This window comes from Hippocampus guttulatus, chromosome 12 (genome assembly GCF_054856545.1).
Source record: "Hippocampus guttulatus isolate MCC_2025c chromosome 12, RoL_Hgut_1.0, whole genome shotgun sequence".
In the NCBI taxonomy this organism is placed as follows: domain Eukaryota; kingdom Metazoa; phylum Chordata; class Actinopteri; order Syngnathiformes; family Syngnathidae; genus Hippocampus; species Hippocampus guttulatus.
This window is the reverse complement of record NC_141272.1, coordinates 10,892,896-10,910,383: the sequence shown is the minus strand read 5'-3', so window position 1 is coordinate 10,910,383 and position 17,488 is coordinate 10,892,896. Positions and strand designations below refer to the sequence as shown.

At 41.4% G+C, this 17,488-nt stretch overlaps 3 non-coding genes across 3 annotated transcripts; 1 reads left to right on the top strand and 2 right to left on the bottom strand.

The window, feature by feature from the left end:
- Positions 1-11,272: 11,272 nt before the first annotated feature.
- trnar-ucu (transfer RNA arginine (anticodon UCU)) lies at positions 11,273-11,365 on the bottom strand. Its single transcript has 2 exons — positions 11,329-11,365; positions 11,273-11,308 (listed from the first exon to the last, which is right to left on the bottom strand). It is a non-coding gene; the product is annotated as a tRNA-Arg (tRNA).
- A 750-nt stretch (positions 11,366-12,115) lies between these two features.
- Positions 12,116-12,208, bottom strand: trnar-ucu (transfer RNA arginine (anticodon UCU)). The gene is made up of 2 exons: positions 12,172-12,208; positions 12,116-12,151 (listed from the first exon to the last, which is right to left on the bottom strand). It is a non-coding gene; the product is annotated as a tRNA-Arg (tRNA).
- A 930-nt stretch (positions 12,209-13,138) lies between these two features.
- Positions 13,139-13,210, top strand: trnag-ucc (transfer RNA glycine (anticodon UCC)). The gene has a single exon. It is a non-coding gene; the product is annotated as a tRNA-Gly (tRNA).
- The last annotated feature ends 4,278 nt before the right edge of the window (positions 13,211-17,488 follow it).

Here is a 17,488-nt window from a genome sequence, read left to right as displayed (position 1 = left end):
AGGCACGTTTAAACGTTATCAAAGCGACCAGAGAGTGTCGCGTCCCGATAGGAAGTCCCTCGTGTCATGATTCGTGTTTATTATGTTTAGAAAATACCACAGTTTTCATGCAGGTCATCTCGTATTATGTTGTTATGTTTTATTCGGCCTTAAAGGCCGGTCCCTGAAAATATTTTCTGACATTTAACCGGTCCGTGGGGCAAAAAAGGTTGCGGACCGCTGATACATGACTATCGATCGTTTCCAACTATTATGACTCCACTTTCAACTCAACTGTATTTATAGAGAGCTTTAATACAGCTGTATACAAAGTGCTGTGCATGGAGCAAATATTATATACACAACAACAAAACAATACATTAATAATGAAGACAGTAGAAAGCACAAAACAGTAAAACTAAGACCAAGTCTGAGTCATGCTGAGTCAAATGCCAAAGAATACAAATTAGTTTTGAGACAAGTTGACCTTCTCTTACTGGAGTCAAAACCATACCTTCCTGAAAAGATTTCATGCAAAAAAAAAAGATTAAACCATTTGGGAGTTTAATCAGAAAATTTAATGAGTACTTCTCGGGTTTTGAAACTTGAAGGGACTGCGGTGCGGCGCTTTTACAGAAGGGTAACTCAGGTTTGGTCATGGAAAAGGTACAAACTACCACACATTGGAATCCATTAATTAAGTGCAGATTAGTACTTAGGGGGTCAAAAATGGACTTTTGACTGTGAAATGAATGAGCCATACCCACAGAGTGAAAGCAGTGAAACAGTTAACGCAGCATTCAAAGATTTGACCGCAGAGGTTCTGCTGGCACCAAGACTTGTAGTTATGCACGATCAGATGATTAATGGCTTACAAAAGACATTTTGTTTTGCTATTCATAGCTGTGGCCAATATTTATAACAATAGACCCAGAGAAAATAGTGTCTTGTCCTTGTTGACACAATGATTGGGGATGTAGCTGAAAGACAGTGCCTGCTGTCTGACAGATGATACAACGATTATGTTGTCCAGCCTCAGTGTGTGTGTGTGTGTGTGTGTGTGTGTGTGTGTGTGTGTGTGTGTGTGTGTGTGTGTGGTGGGGTGGGGTGGTAGTGGGGGTGGGGGTGTTAAGTGGCCTAATCCGTACAGTCAGCTAGGCTCCATTTTCCAACAATATTTCAGGAACAAAACATTGTTGTCCCTCATTGTCTTCATCTTCCTTCAAACTGCTCAACCTTGTCAAATTCGCTTGGATATACGGTGTGCAAATCGACTCCCAGCAAAACATTTCAAACTTAATCCACCAACCCTCCAAAAATGGTGAGCATATTCCCTATAAAACATTTGGTTGCCATTTTATGACAAGATAATGGGCTAAACCGGTGTTTGAGGTTCATGCTTTGGCAGTCATTGGTTAGTATAATTTGTCGTCAGCATTTAGTAAAACTGCTTTGGTAACTCAATGTATTGTTGTTATTTTTTTTTACTCTCAACTGTAGCCAAAATGCACAACCTCTCCAATTTTATTGGAACAGTAAGGTTAAGTCCTTTATTTTTGCTGAAGCACAAAAGCGAGATAATGGAGAAAAAGGAGATAATGATCCTACACACTGCCAACTCCAAAAAAAAAAAAGAGTTAATCAGCGGAAAGAAGTGGATTTTTTTTAACTGGCCAAGTCCTTCTACAGACTTTAACCCTGTATGACATGCATTTTATCTGATAAAGAAGAAACTGAACCAAGTAACTCCCCAAAGCAATCAAATATTAAATACCCTATAGACTGAATTCAAATTCATTTGTTTTCAAATACATTACACGTTTGAAGATAATTCATGAAAACACACAAAGATCGAGAAGCCTTTTTTATACTGAAAATTTGAAGCGGCCATTTTTTTTTTTTTTTGGCAGCTCAAACATGTAGGTACAGTATGTGTAGGCATAAGAAAGTTCAGGGGTTAAGTGGATTCAATGGACACAATTCCAGCATTCGAGAGACAAGGGAACCACTTGATTTTCCACCATTTTAAAACTACAAATTATATAGGCCTACTTGCCAGATGGTGAACAATGGTGAAGTCTTTTCTGTGGTATATCAAATTTAGAGGACATTTATTTTCAGTTTACAGAGATTGACCTCATAATCGTCAAAGGTGGCTAGCTATTACTTGTGGATTGTAGAATGTTTTTTTCCTTAATAAAACGGCATAAGTCCGCTGTAACCTCTTTTCACTGTAATTCTCCAAAATGTTGTTGAATTCCTTTGCCCCACCCCCCATGCTCATGTCTTTACGTAACTTCGGAGAACTGTTTCAAGGATGACGGTTCCTTGATGTAGCGATGGAGCGGCCTCGTAATCAGTTTCGACGATTAAGAGTCGCTGAGCGATTCCTGCAACTCCCCCTCGGATAATTGCCAGCATGATGATTGCGGCGCTGCTTGCTGGTTGGGATTTCAGAGGGACATTAACGATGCTAGTCAGCTCCATTGGGTGGGAAGGGATTCGACACATAGCCTGTGCTCCACTTTGTGCATTGTCTTTGAGATTAACTGTTACTCAAGCCCTTGTAATGCGATGCAATATGTCTGGGCCATGATTAAGAGACACCTACACCGAGGTTTATGCTGTGAATTTCTTATTCTTGAAGTAAACCAAATTAAAAATAAATGAATAAAGGCAATTTTGCAACACTCTCAAGACAAAGTATAGGAAGTAGGGGAAGCTCCTATAATGTGTTCTCAGGATTTAAATAGACTAAGGAAAGAGGAGAAGGACAACACGAGGAGAAAGGCGATTGCTAGCAGAGCATTTGAGGAAAGACCATAGCATTTACTGTAATCCGGAGGCAAAAGCAACAATAGTGACCTGATCATAGAAGTGAGAGAGCAGCGTTAGATAGGCAGAAGAGTTTTGAGCGGAGCAACAATGTGATTTGACCAGAGCAACTCAGTTGGTGCTCAAAGATGCGTGAGATGGTGGGAAAGAAATGTAGCGCGTGAACAATTGACACTTGTACCTGATTAAAATATCTTTCAACCATTAATCTAATAAACTGAGTACAATGATTAGCCCTTGGTCTTGCTAACTAGCTAGTTCCTCAATCTATGGAAAGTCTCTTTTCCAAAAATAGTTGGTAGTTATTATTGGTAAAACTTGTACATATCACATTTACTGTCTTCCTATCTGGGGGGGGGGGGGGGGGGGCAAACATGTGGTCAAGCTACTTTATGGTGCAGCTAGCAGGATTATGTTGGAATAAGCTCATGCAAACACCCCCACAGTGCAGTCTCATTATGGGGAGGGGAAATCAAGTCAGCTGGGCCTCTTTGAGCTTTTTTTTTTTTTTTTTTACCCCTAGACAACATCACATCTGTCCAAATCTTTTCTATGCCTTATCAGTTGTGCATTCTTCATAGGCGTCCGTTTCCTTAGTATATGATTGGTATCTTGATCCAATATGGTAATATTTTCAAAGACATTTAAACTTTCAAATAATTGTGATAAATTATGCTAGTCAGTGCTAATTAGCTTAGCTTGATTATTTAGTGCAGGGTGAGCCAGAAGTAGGCACAGTGTACACATTTTAAACTGACTTTTTTAAGGAAGGAATGAAGAAAGGGTGGACAGGAGTAAGGGTGGAAGTATGAAAGAAAGGAAGGAAAGGAAAGCAACAAGGACATACGAAAGGATCGAAACAAGGGAGGAGAAAGGTAGGTACGAAATGAAGGAGGCTGTGAAGGAAGGAGGACGTTTGAAAGGTAAGGATGGATTTTAACGATGTATGGTGATCTGGAAGGAAGGGACGAAAGGAAAGAAACATGGATGTTATGAAAGGTAGGAGGTTGTATCCGTGACAAGATACAATTTAACCGTCTGTACCGCCCGTGTGACTTCTGTATCCGTTCAAAGCAATGTTGCCTTATTTTCCCATTCACACATTTTCTGATTCATTAATCATCATATCATAATTATTAATTAGAAAAATCACGTGAAACTTTACATGCCATTTTATGGCGGGGTAAAAGTTAAGCTAATTGTTTGCCAAAGTGACTGTTCGGTGCTAATTAGCAACATCGTTAGCTGAACTTCATTCGATTTTAATATTTTGTGATTGCTTTAAATTAATAACAAACACATTATGACCACATGTCTAACTTTAGATGGAGGAAACGTTACTGGTATTACGATTTAACTCGAATTGTTGACACTGTATGACTTCAAGCAGAACAATGCGTTCAGAACGTCTGAACAATCTTGATCACGCAAGATCAAGATTGTTTTATTTCATCCGTTGTTCGCTTAAAATAGAACGTGACCTGATGTGCGTTATAAATGTTTATTGTGGAAGAAAAGGTTATTTGACAATGAACTGCAGTAATTTCTATTTATAAATGTGTTGCCTGATACGAAGAGGTTTATTCTTGAGGAAACCGATAAGAAAATATTTCCATAGTTATGCCGTTGACTGGTATCAGCGGTGACTTGAAGGAGTTTCCAAAACACCTTCACAGCTTTTATTGCGCCATTCATGTCACATGTTTTCACTTGTACCTCATCCTAGCACAGTGGAGGCCTGTGTCATTTCCATTCTTGAAGCTCTTTTCGAAGATCTTATCTCCAGCTATGACGTATTGTCGGAACGCTTGTCCATTGAGGTCGGTGTTAATGCATAACTTGACTTATGTCACAATCGGGCCTTGTCGTTTTGAAGGTCCTGGTGGACATTAACCACATGCGCTGCACTTTTTGATAAGGAAAGTTTGCAAAGCTCACATTGTCCCTGACTGTATGTTAATTGGTTTCGGTCTTATGAGCCAAACTCTGTTCAGGAACATGAAAAAAAAAAAAGATTAATGGGAAAATATTGGATCCCAATTTTTTATTTAGAACTAATTTTCTTCAAAATGTAAAGTGTGGCTCTGTTTGACATCACAATATTTAGTAAATGTCTGATAATATGGCTTTGATTTGGGGGTTAGGGAGTTGAATCACACGCCTTGACTGGAGTCAGACTCGAGTTGCCAACACTGCGATTTGACTGGCCAAAACATATGAAAGACTCAACTTGGCTTTGACAAAACATTTTAAAAGAATAGTTTCCAATGAAAAAAAAAGATATACAGTATACTAGCGAGCTCAAAGTATTTATAAGAGAACAAATTCCTATATCTTTGCGAAAATAAAAATGCATATTCTTGGTTTTTTGGTGGGGGTGTGCGGCGGGGTTGCATATTTTCATCCCTGTGAGAATTGCTCTTTTTCAAGATAAAAGATTGTGTATTTATATGAGGAAACATTACATACTTTCAAGACCTCAAATTTTATGACCATAAAGTTTGAAGAAGAAAAAGTAATTTGTAAGATAAAAAGACCAATGTTTTTTTTAAAGGAAAAGTCGTTTTCAAGATAAAAGTCCTATTTTTTTTCTATTCAAATTCATATATTTTCAAAATTAAAGTTCTCATAAAAAGCGGCCTCTGGGACACTGTTGTGATGTGCTGTGTTACATTAACCAATTCCTATTTCTAATAATATTATATAAGAATTCCTTTTTTTCCCAAATTTTTTTTGGTCTGCTTTCTTCAGCTAGTTTGAAGTATATCATGTGTCATTTGCCTGCGCTGAAATCCAATCTTTTCAATCTGGGACATATTTGCCTTATTTCTTCCTCTGCTTTTTCTTTCTTCCTTTCTCATTTTTATCAGTTCATTTTTGTCCCCTCGTTCTGTGTGATTGCAGGCAGCCTGCAATGCTTTCATCTCTCATACGGTGTAGATAAGCCTGACAAAGGAGGCTTTCTACATGTGTGTTTGTACTCTGGCACACACCTCAGACACCTCAGAGTACTCCACGTTGTTCCATCTTTGGACACGTCAGATAGTGTGAGGGACTCCCCTCGTCAAGAGGCGTTGTCAACAAACATCTGTGTTCATTTAGAGAGTAAATGTGTTTCTGTGCGGAAGAAAGACGACTGATGACCACTGACTGATTTTTTAATTTTTTATAATAATTTGCTACTACATTGCCTGTTTTCATGCTTGCCTGATTCAACATGTTTATTTGGACTTTTGGGTGATTTGTATTTAGATCATTACCCCCCCACCCCACCCCCACCCACACCCACACCACCCACTGACTGATAGTACAGATAATTTAAAAAAAAAATGATTTGCTACTAAATTGCCTGTTTTCACATCTTTGACCCTTTATCTCACGATGACGCATTCAAGACTCAAGCTGATGAATGTTAATGAGCGGCTGCGGTCTGAAGTGTTCAATTCCATCACGGCTTGTTTGATTCCGACTGTTTGCTCTGACTAAGTGGATCAGCTTGAGTTGTTGGCCACTGACCAGAACACATGTTGAGTGGATTCACGGGAATGGGAAACAGAGGTGGTCATGTCCGTGTGTGTCTGTCAAGAGTTCACCGTCAGACACGCGACATCTGGAGCCGTACCCCACGCTCTGTGTGCGTGTGCGTGTGCGTGTGTGTGTGTGTGTGTGTGTGTGTGTGTATGTGTGTGTTTGGAGACACTTATGTAAGCCCGAACCAGTCGGTCTCCTTCCCTTGCGTCACGCCATGCTGTGCGCAAAGTTCTTTATCGCTAATGTGAGATCACACCTGCTCAACTGCTTCTCAAAACAACAAGTTGGATCTTTCTCATTCAGGGTTGTCCAAACTCTTTTTTTCCAAATGGGCGCAAACAGAAAAATGGAAGGGGTATTTTTCACCATGAATTTAACACTCTAAAACTCATCGGTGTAGGTTATGATCTGCCAGGCAATTATAACATATCACAAAAAGGAAGGAAATTTGTATTTGGTTTTTAGATTATTACAGAGAAAATCTTTCATGACCGCAACCCACATACCAAGCCTTGCTGCTCATCCCACAAATGCACATTCCATACAAATATATTACCATTTAAAACAGTCAGAAACAGGCTTTCCAACAGTCTAAGATTTATTGCCTCGAAGTGTTGATAAAATACAGAAAGAATCTACCAAACAAAATTGTTATAACTTTTTGTGCTATGCTTAAATTGTTTTTACAGTGGCAGTGGATCTTTGCATACTCACAGTTGCAGTTGGTGGATTTGTTGAAACAAAATTACTACTTAAAAAATGTTCAATATTTTTAGTATAATTTGTTTTTTCTTTTGTTTTTCCCTGTCTATCTATCTATCTATCTATCTATCTATCTATCTATCTATCTATCTATCTATCTATCTATCTATCTATCTATCTATCTATCTATCTATCTATCTATCTATCTATCTATCTATCTATCTATCGATCGTATATACACATTGTACTATATGACAAGTAAACATGTCACCATTACCACTCTGCAGTGGCTGTTCTACTTAATTCTCTACAGGATGTTCTGTAACTTGTGTTTCTTCACTCTTGGCAGTCTCCTCTTCTCCCCTTTTGTGTGGCGCACACTCACGCAAAACACCCTTTCTTCTCGCTCTCCCCTACTACCCTTTCTCCCCCGTCTGAATATGTGCATTCACTTTCTCATTGAGACCCCACCAAAACAATGACTTATTCTTCCGGCCCAGAGCCAGAAGAATGACATCTCGCTTCTTCTCTTTCTGCTCCAGTATCTATTTCTGCTTGTATTCTACTCTCCCTCTCCCTCTCCCTCTCCCTCTCCCTCTCTCTCTTTCTAACTTGCAAGATTGACTTCAACGGCCCCAAGCACCTCCTCCCTCCCCAACCCAATTCCAACCGCCACCCTTCTGCGTTGGTACTTTACACACACAGGACAGCAAGCTGGTAAATGGGAGGAGAAAAAAAATGCCAGTGGAAAAAAAAAAGCTAGTGACTTTCATGCATCACTAAGGGTGAAATTGCAATCAATACAGCAGGATATCTATTTATAAATATTTCATGAAAGATGATCTATTGCATTCCTTATCTGCAGATTCAATAGCACTCAAGCTAAACAAAGTGTGACTGGACAAGTCCTTATATGTCAAACCTAAAAACTAAAACTGAAATAACTTATTAGTAATTGATGCTCACATAAAAAGTTTGATTGTGTCCAATAATAGTATTTCAATGACCGTGACCTCACATTGATGTGATGCTTGATTGTGTGTTTACCCAACATTCGCATTGGCACATAGTCAGACACGTACTTTTAGCCTCATTTGGAAGAGGCATGATTCAAATCTGAAGATATCCAATTCCACGCATACGTTTTTTTCTTTTCACTTTGCCATGACACACACCCCAAATCAAAATGGTGTCACTTGCGATGTAAATCCATCTAATATGGAATTGTCCCTTCAATGTACTGTAAATGCACAATTCCCGATAGTCTCCTGTGAGGTGCTTCTAAAGTCCAAATGCCTTTTGCACTCTCCAATCCATCTTGCACAGACAGTTGCACTTCCACACACTCTAACGCCCGAGTCCACTGGAGCCACAGATCTTTTATTGCTAACCGAGCTCACACTGGGGTTGTGTTTGTCCACTCAGGCCGAAAAAGCTGAGCCGCCCTCAATGCTTGATTGCAGACTAATCCCACAGAAAGACAGCAACACCGACTACAATCTCCCTTTGAGCAATGGCCGCAGTGCACAGCAGGTAAGAGGCCTAAAGGGGGTCTCCATCATCCCCCGCAGCCCAACCCTCCGCTATTAACCAGAGGATATAACTGCTTCCATTTTTAGTGTTTAATTGCGGAAGCCATTACCATGATGTGCAGCAACAGAGTGGCCCTAACTAGAGCTAAACTATTCACAGTGACCTCATCACCTCAACCCCCTCATGAGCAAGCTTTGAAACCTGAGAAAGCAGTTCTGACCTTTGGCATTCTGCCTCCCACCTCTCATGGCAAGAAGAAGCCCACCCCGTCCTTGTTTCTTCCCCCGTTTCGGACAGGATGTGACCTACGAGGAGTGCTCTGTAGGAGGGCCTTGACCCCAGACACTGTCCAGACTACGTGTCTGGACCCACCGAGGCCTGCCGGGCTGACATCAAGACCTGATAACGAGATGTATGAGGACTCAGTTCAAAACAGTCAGATATTCTCAATCAAAAACAGCGGTGGGGGTTTCACACAGTGATGGGAGTCATTTCTTTGGATGTGCACACCTTTTGCTACCTCGAAAATGCTTCACAATGGCATCTTTGAATCTTTGGCAACTCAGTGCACTCACTCGGCACGTCTTGTACTACTCCTCTCTCTGTGATTTGGGTTTCCACTTTCCAGACATTAGCTTTCCTACGGATGTCCATTTTTTTCTGACCAATAAAATGTATCCTGCTAGCATTTTGGAATCATCGGCAATTCCAGGCATTGAGTTGACATGTTTTACTCCACCTCTCTGTGACTTGGGTGTCTGTTTAAGTCCCGCCTTCCTGTTCGTTTTGATTTAGAGCAATATTCATCTGGAAGATGTGCCGGTTTCTGTATTCATGTCTGCACTTAGTTAAAAATGAGTTATGCCAGTCTTGTTCTAAGGGTCTCGGTTATATGTCTCTGTCGTTTGCCCGCCTTATCATGCAACATTAGGTCATGCTATGATGCAGAGAAGTTCTACACTGCTGCAAACTGCAACCACAATAATGAACATTGCTTTTCACTTGTTCTCATCCCACAGTCTTTGTTTTGACATTCTGAATGTGTGCAGTCACTCCCAGTGAAGTTTACAAGCAAATGTCTTTCATTTGCTGTTACCAGTATTCTCTGGTGGGGTTCCCAAAATGTCTTTGGTGCTTTTGATGAGCTTTCACTGTTAACGCCTCTTTCTTTTGCGGGTTTTCAGGATATCCACCAAGAGACAGTCAGCAAAGCTGTGTTGTAAAGAATCGTCAGGACATCCGCCAACAGAACGTCCACAAAGCCGTGTTGTGAAGAATGCAAAAAAAAGAACGCCAGGTGGGTGGGACACGTTGAGAACGAGGTCATGACGTCTGCTATGAGTCAGTTCCAAAGCTGCTTTTCACCTCTGCTAGAATGAGAACAAAGAGCTGTTGCACAAACTTTTAATACCTAATTAAACCACACAATTTGTGTTTTTGTCATCAGCAACAAAACAAAAACAGCATTACGATGTTCGCGGCATAAAATGTCCTCATTAAATACGTGTTAGTGTTCAACAAGCCCAAACAATGGAACGCTTAATTACTTTCTGTTATTCCAGCATTATAGCCGCTCTTGTTGGAATGGAAGTTTTCATCCTTCCATGAGTGTTTATTCACAGACACATGCTGGTCACTGTGTGATTATCTCGTTGCCATAACGCCAGAACAAACCAAAACAATAGATGTTAGCACTCTGATGGCAATAGAGCTGACATGCATCTATTGTCCACACAAATGTACTTAATGTACTTACTGCCAGAAACCTTTTAAACTGCTGGGGCCGAGAGTGTTATGTAACGATTACATTTGTACTTGCACAATTATAATCACATTCAATGCAGAAGACGGTACCAAGAAAACCTTTCTACATGAGGAGGTGTGGCGCAATGCGTAGGGCAATGGTTTTGTAGTGAAGTAAAACAACTCAAGTGCTCCAAAGGTTGTTGGCTGGAATCCCACCAGTCATCATATTATTTGCAGAAAGAGTGTTCTGGCTCAATGGTGCACGCTATGGATGGAGTGTTTGACTCATCGAAACAGTGGGAGACATTCACAGGTTCAATTTTTGGGCCCTACCATTTTCATCGTATGTCGAAGAAGTTGGACGAAATGCTGCTAAGAAACTCATTTTGATTTAACTCAAGGCATGGCAAAGAGGCAATCTTTTATTCACTTCAATTTTATTATTGAATGCTGCTCACTCGCTCTAGCAAGAAATGAAGCCACTGGTGGCCATCTCGCATTGACACTCGCTAAGCGCGCCCAACTTGAATACCTGTACATTGATTTCTCCGCAGCGTTTACACGTTATTTTCTTTCTCCATGACAAAAATGCCACATTGTGTGACGTACGGTTGTACCAAAAACTCTAGGAGAAGCGCTACAAATCACATTTCACCTGCAAGAACGTGATTAGACATTTCTTTGACTTTGTATAAGTGCTCCTCAAAGATGCTCCTCAAAAATTTGACCACATCATGTTGTCAGAACCATGAACAGTGAAATGAAATCAAAGCTCATTCGGAATAAAAAAATTCTGATTGATAAGTTCACAATAATTTGACGCTAGTCCAAGGAACTGCAATCTTTGTCACGTTACTGAATCCATCGTTCAGCCAATCATTTGCTTTAATCTTTCTTGTTCTTCGTATAATATCGCTTACATTTTGTCAGACACATGAACATAAGATGACTCTGGTGGGACTCGAACCCACAACCTTTGAATTACTTCAACTGAGCCCATTCTAGAAGTCCAACGCGCTATCCGTTGCGCCACAGAGCCGCACAATCAAGGTTGCTCATCGGATATCATAGAGGTGCATTAGGTCACTGTGAAGGGCATACTAAATTTCAGGTTGGAAATCTCATTGCATAACTATTAGTTACTTTTGAATGAGTTTGTTACCTTGGTGTAGCCTCACACTGTTGGCCCAAGTGGTTAGCATAACTGCAGTTGACCTGGGTTCGATTCCCGGCCAATGCATTGCTTCTTCCTGGGCTCTCTTAACTGCAATTTTATCAGCACCTTCTTACACTGCACTTTGTTTACTTGATGTTCACTGTTGGCACTCCAGTGAAATCTTCATCATATTTGGAAAATTTCTCCTTCACTGCCTAGCAGGAACTCACATGGATACTTTTCCCGCTCGTTAGTCTATTGCTGTTAGCACTCTGAAATCACTCCACGAAAACATCTGCGATTTGATGCAATACAACTTGGAAGTTGGCGGCCTGGTGATCGAGTGGTAAGCGCGTTGACCTCACAGTGCTGAGGTACCGGGTTTGATTCCAGCTCCGGCCTCGCAGTGTGGAGTTTGCATGTTCTCCCAGTACCTGTGTGGGTTTTCTTCGGGTACTTCAGTTTCCTCACACATTTCAAAAACATGCATGGCAGCCTGATTGAACACTCTGCTGCAAGGAATTACAATGTTTATTACTTTACTGCATCCAATGTTCAGCCAATCAATTGCTTTAACGTTTCTTGTTTTTCATATAATTTTTGTTACATTTCGTCGAACACATAAATATAAGACAACTCTGGTGGGACTCGAACCCACAACCTTTGAATTACTTCACCTGAACTGTCTCTAGAAGTCCAACGCGCTGTCCATTGCGCCACAGAGTCACGTGTGCAAGGGTGCTCATCAGATCTCATAACAGAGTTACATTAGGATAACGTTCTGCTGATTTGGCAAACAAAATTTCACATTCGTGAGAAATCTTACGGTATAACTAGTAGTTCCTTTTGAACGACTTTGTTACCTTGGCGTGGCCTCACACTGTTGGCCCAAGTGGTTAGCATAAGTGCAAGTCGCAAGCAGTTGACCTAGTTTGGGTTCCCAGGCATTGCAGTGCTTTGATGCATCTTGTGGGCTCTCTAATTGAAAACCGCTCCATAGTCCATTAACCTTTGTTCAACAGATGTCTTTCGTCAATATGATGAATCTGTTGCAACTTGAAAAAGTGCCTTGCAAATATTGCGGAAAAATGTAAAATGTAATGTAATTTTAAAAAATGTATTCAAGCGGAAAATCCACTTGAGAAGTTGGCAACTTGACAAACAAGGCATTCTACTTTTATTTCACCAGGGTTGTGAGATGTCTAGTTGAGAAGCAGGGTTATGCAAAGTCTGTTGACTGTTGTAAAATATCTGTATTTGATTTGTGAGTGGATGTTTTTTTTGTTGTTTTTTTGAAGATTTTGTTGAGCTTTTCTACACAAACTTACCATGGTGTTTTTTCATCTCACACAAAAGTAATACACATTTTTTAACATGAAAACTAATATTAAAACGACACATTTTCAAGAAAACTAAAATGGATAAAAATGAACAGACTCACTCTGAAAACACTTCAACACTAAGTCCATAAAAAAGAAAAAAAACTCCCAACGTAATAAAAACTAACTACAATGAAAACTCCAAAATTATAATAACCCTGCTGTGCACTTTCAAAAGAAACTATTAGTTGATGACGTTGAGGGGTTCATCCAGTCAGCAGTAACTAGGGCTTCATCATCAGTCGCCTCCTGTGATTCTGATTCTTTTGGGAACATAGCGTTGGTGGTATAGTGGTTAGCATAGCTGCCTTCCAAGCAGTTGACCTGGGTTCGATTCCCAGCCAATGCAGTGTTTTTGTGGGACTGGTGTAACTCATACATTTCAATTTGCTTTGCTGCTGGGAGAAGTGCTCGTATGCTTTCTGATCATTTTACTCTTCCCTTCAAAGCCATGTATGTGACTGTACTTATGTAACCCTCAATTAACAGAAGAAAGCAGCATTGTTTTCTTTTGCTTTTGGGTCAAATGTTTTGATGTCAGTTTGAGATTTATGGAGAGACAAATGGAGGGTCTCATTTAGAAGAATGCAATGCAATGAAAGTCTGGTTGTAAAGTCCACTTTTTGACAACACTAGTCGGCAGAGGTGCAGGGTTCAATTCTGGTTCCAGTCTTCCTGTGTGGAGTTTGCATGTTCCCCCCGTCCGTGCCTGTGTGTGTTTTCTCCGGGTACTCCGGTTTCCTCCCACATTCTAAAAACATCTATGGCAGGTTAATGGAACACTCTAAATTGTCCTTAGGTGCGATTGTCAACGCGAATGGTTGTTCTTCTATGTGTGCTCTGCAATTGGCTGGCAACCAGTTCAGGGTGTGCCTGAAAACAACTGGAAGGGGCTCCAGCACATCCGCGAGCCTCATGAGGATATGCGGATTAGAAAATGGATGGATGGATGGTTTCCATTTCATGTATGTGACACACTTGTACTAAATGGACATTTTCTGTAATGTTGATGTGATGGGTTGGTTTTGACAGCTTTATTTTGGCACATGTATATCCAAAAAAATACCTGGTACCATATGCATTGCACCCCATTGGTCTAAACCAGGGGTGGGCAAACTTTTTGGCTCGGGGGCCGCATTGACTTTTAAAATTTGACAGAAGGGCCAGGTCAGCACGAGCTATGGTACATTAAAAAAAAACAACTGCATTTGTTGACAGTCCATATCAAACACCAAAAGAACAAAAGCATGAAAGTACGGTATTAATATACTTTTTAAAAATGACAACAGTGTTGTTGATGACCTATTTTAGCCTGTGCATTGCTGCAGATGGGTTGTGATCAGACGAGTAGAAGTAGAGCGATACAGAGGTCCTCGGTGGTCGAAAAGACCCCCCCCCCCCCCCCCCCCGTTCTGCAACTTCAAGTCAATGCGCCACCTGGCGGTGAAATGCCTGTCATTACAAGTCCAATTGAAATGAATGCAATCATTCACATCGAACCTTAATTGTGGACCAACCTTCGGCGGGCCGGATTAAAAAGACCAACGGGCCGTAGTTTGCCCACCTCTGGTCTAAACAGACCTTTCCCACATGTGGTGAGTACGACGGTTTCAGCAACAAAAAAAAATCCAAAGAGAATGCCTGTTTATTGCTCTTAACATTTTTGTGGATGGTTTTACGAGGACAAAGTAAGGCTTTATCCTCACAAAGTAGGCGAAGAATGAGAGAAACGGAATACCCTCTTTGCCGCAGCCTCCTAATTGGCCTCATTACTGCGTAACTTCCTGGTCAATGCGCACCCGTCTGACCTTGGCCTTTGAAATGTAGAAGCACGGCGTCTTGGGGTTGGCGCTCGACGAACAAGCCGTCTCTCTGTGCGGACGAGTGTGTTTTTCGTATGCGCGTCAACGAGCCATGTGCGGCGGGCCCATTGGTGCGATTGTGTATCGACACGCCTCCGTTTGGGGGAGTTAGCGGTGATCCCGCTGACGTCTGTCTGCCGCACCACGCATCGGATCTATGTCAACGTTCGGTGAGGGACTGAAGACCGGATTAGACAAGCAGCAGTAGGGCCTATCAATCATTTTTACAGATAAACACGGGCCCATCCATTTAGTGTAACACTCCACACATGAGTGCTTAGTGTTAGTATTCAATTGCATGACTCCTCTCTCCTCTGTGCACCAATCAGATATCAGCACAAGGTTACACTCAGCAGCTGTGACAGTGTTGCTGTTTACGTGCTATTTGCAAGAGTGCAGGAAAGACCCTCAGGCTACTTCATCTTCCAAACTGTCCACAACAGTGACTGACTGTGTCATTCCTTTGTAGACATCATCTCTGAAATACATCAAATCATAGAATGTAGTTCAGGAATGAACAATTAATCACATTTAAATTGATATCCTGTAGCTATTGAATATACTGCATGTATATTTTATTTATTTGTGTATAGTGTGTTCCTATCAGTTCAGTGCCAACGTGCAGTCCACAAAAGTTAACCCTTTCAGGGACAGCGGTTACTACAGTGGACAGCTTATCTTGTTATCAGGTTACAGGGTGAAAGGGTTGAAGTGACGAAGCCACAGATTTGCTTGAGTTATTGTCTGCTCAGCCAATATTATGCTTCGACTTGTGAGTGAAATTTGAGTTAGATGGTGGAAGAGAACTGGTACCCGAAGCGTGTTTGTTGAGAATTTATATTACAGTTCTCAAGTGTCATATATATCCTATAAAGATGATTGACTGCGCTGGTGCAATTTGAACACACAAGCTGTGAAGTACTACAACCGCCAATTGGTATCTTTGAGCGTTGGTGGTGGAGTGGTTCGCATAGCTGCCTTCCAAGCAGATGACCCGGGTTGGATTCTTGGCCAACGCATTTATGTGTCTGTTAAATTTATTCTCATTCAAAAGATTGCACTTTGGGCTTAATGTTGAGTATATAAAAGCAGCCGGGTGGACTAAAGGTGCCAACCAAAACTTGGATCATGCAATGGAACCTTGTACCATATAGTTGAAGAGCACTTATTTGTTTTCCGTGTCACTTTATGTCACTGGCATAGATAGATGAACAAAGACATTGGATGTGGAAGAAAAAACAAGACTGACCTGTATACTCTGCAGGGTGTCCGGGCTCTCCCTTAGAGATGAGGCGAGAAGCTCGGTCATCCGGGAGGCGCTCAGAGTCGAGCCGCTTCTCCTCCACGTCGAGAGGAGCCAGATGAGGTGGCTCGGGCATCTGCTTAGGATGCCCCCTGAACGCCTCCCTGGTAAGGGGCTCCGGGGACGACCCAGGACACGCTGGAAAGACTATCTCACCCAGCTGGCCTGGGAACGCCTCGGGATCCCCCGGGAAGAGCTGGAAGAAGTGGCTGGGGAGAGGGAAGTCTGAGTTTCCCTGCTAAAGCAGCTGCTCCCGCGACCCGATAGATAAGCTGTAGAAAATGGATGGATGGATGACCTGTACAACTATTGAATTTAGCAGAAAGTTCCTAATGGTACACTTCTGGCAGGACTCATTCTGTTTTTTGAATCACTTTTACATTAGCTACACTTAGATTTTTATCTCAGGACAACTATAATTTACACAAGAGCATGATCCTGTATTTTGTGCTTGGATTAGAACTTGGACTGAAGTGGCCCAACCTGTTGATACACCAAACTCCATGCTGAACACAGCTCCATCCATCTGAGATTACGCAGGCAAGATACGCGTACACCGTCAGCTTGGCAGAATGTCACTTGATAGTCTGCATTCTAATATTTGGAATAGATGCTGTCATATTTAATTGAGAGTGGAATGTTGTTGATAGCATGGTCTTGCTGTTCCGGTGGCTGAGTCGAAGTCAAATGAGGCTCGTGTGAGTGAAAGAAAAGTGATGTGTTGAAGAAGTGTTGTCATCACAGTTTCAGTCTGACACTCAAGGGTCTGCACAGGAAACAATGCAACCCCCTGCCCCCTTCTTTTTTAAACACCCAACTCTTTTGTAACATGATGGAATTTAACTCTGACTGGCTGTGGCTTGGAGACATGTTGCTTTATTTCTATCAGTGTGGCTTATTTTTTCATACATAGAAATGTGTTTACATTTGAATAACATTTGTCATTGCTCTAAAACGGCCCCTATCTGAAGGGGAGATGTATTTTCAGGGCATAGACATAGCTAGCTCGTTTACTGCACGCTGCAACTGTGATGCATTTCCCTGGAATGAAAATGTTTCTATTTCTAGTCTATTCTATGGGGAAAATATGGTTTGTTATTAAAATATCAAATATGTGTTGCAGGTTTTTAAACATATGTTGATTTGATTTGGGTCATGTGAGCCGCTGTGTCTTTAATGCTTCCAATGCAGATGAAAACGAGGCGGCTTTCCTGTGTGTCGGCAAGTCTGAGCATGAAAGAGGCACTTTTTTTTATTGTTCACTTGCCAGCACTTTTGTATGACTCGGTTCTTCCATCAGTTACATAATTTCTCCAAAAACACACACGCACGCACACACACACACACACACACACACACACACACACACACACACACACACACACACGATCCCACCCACCCCCTCCAGTCAAGTCAAGCACTGTATGACAGAATTTGCCCTTCATGCAATTAACACGACGGC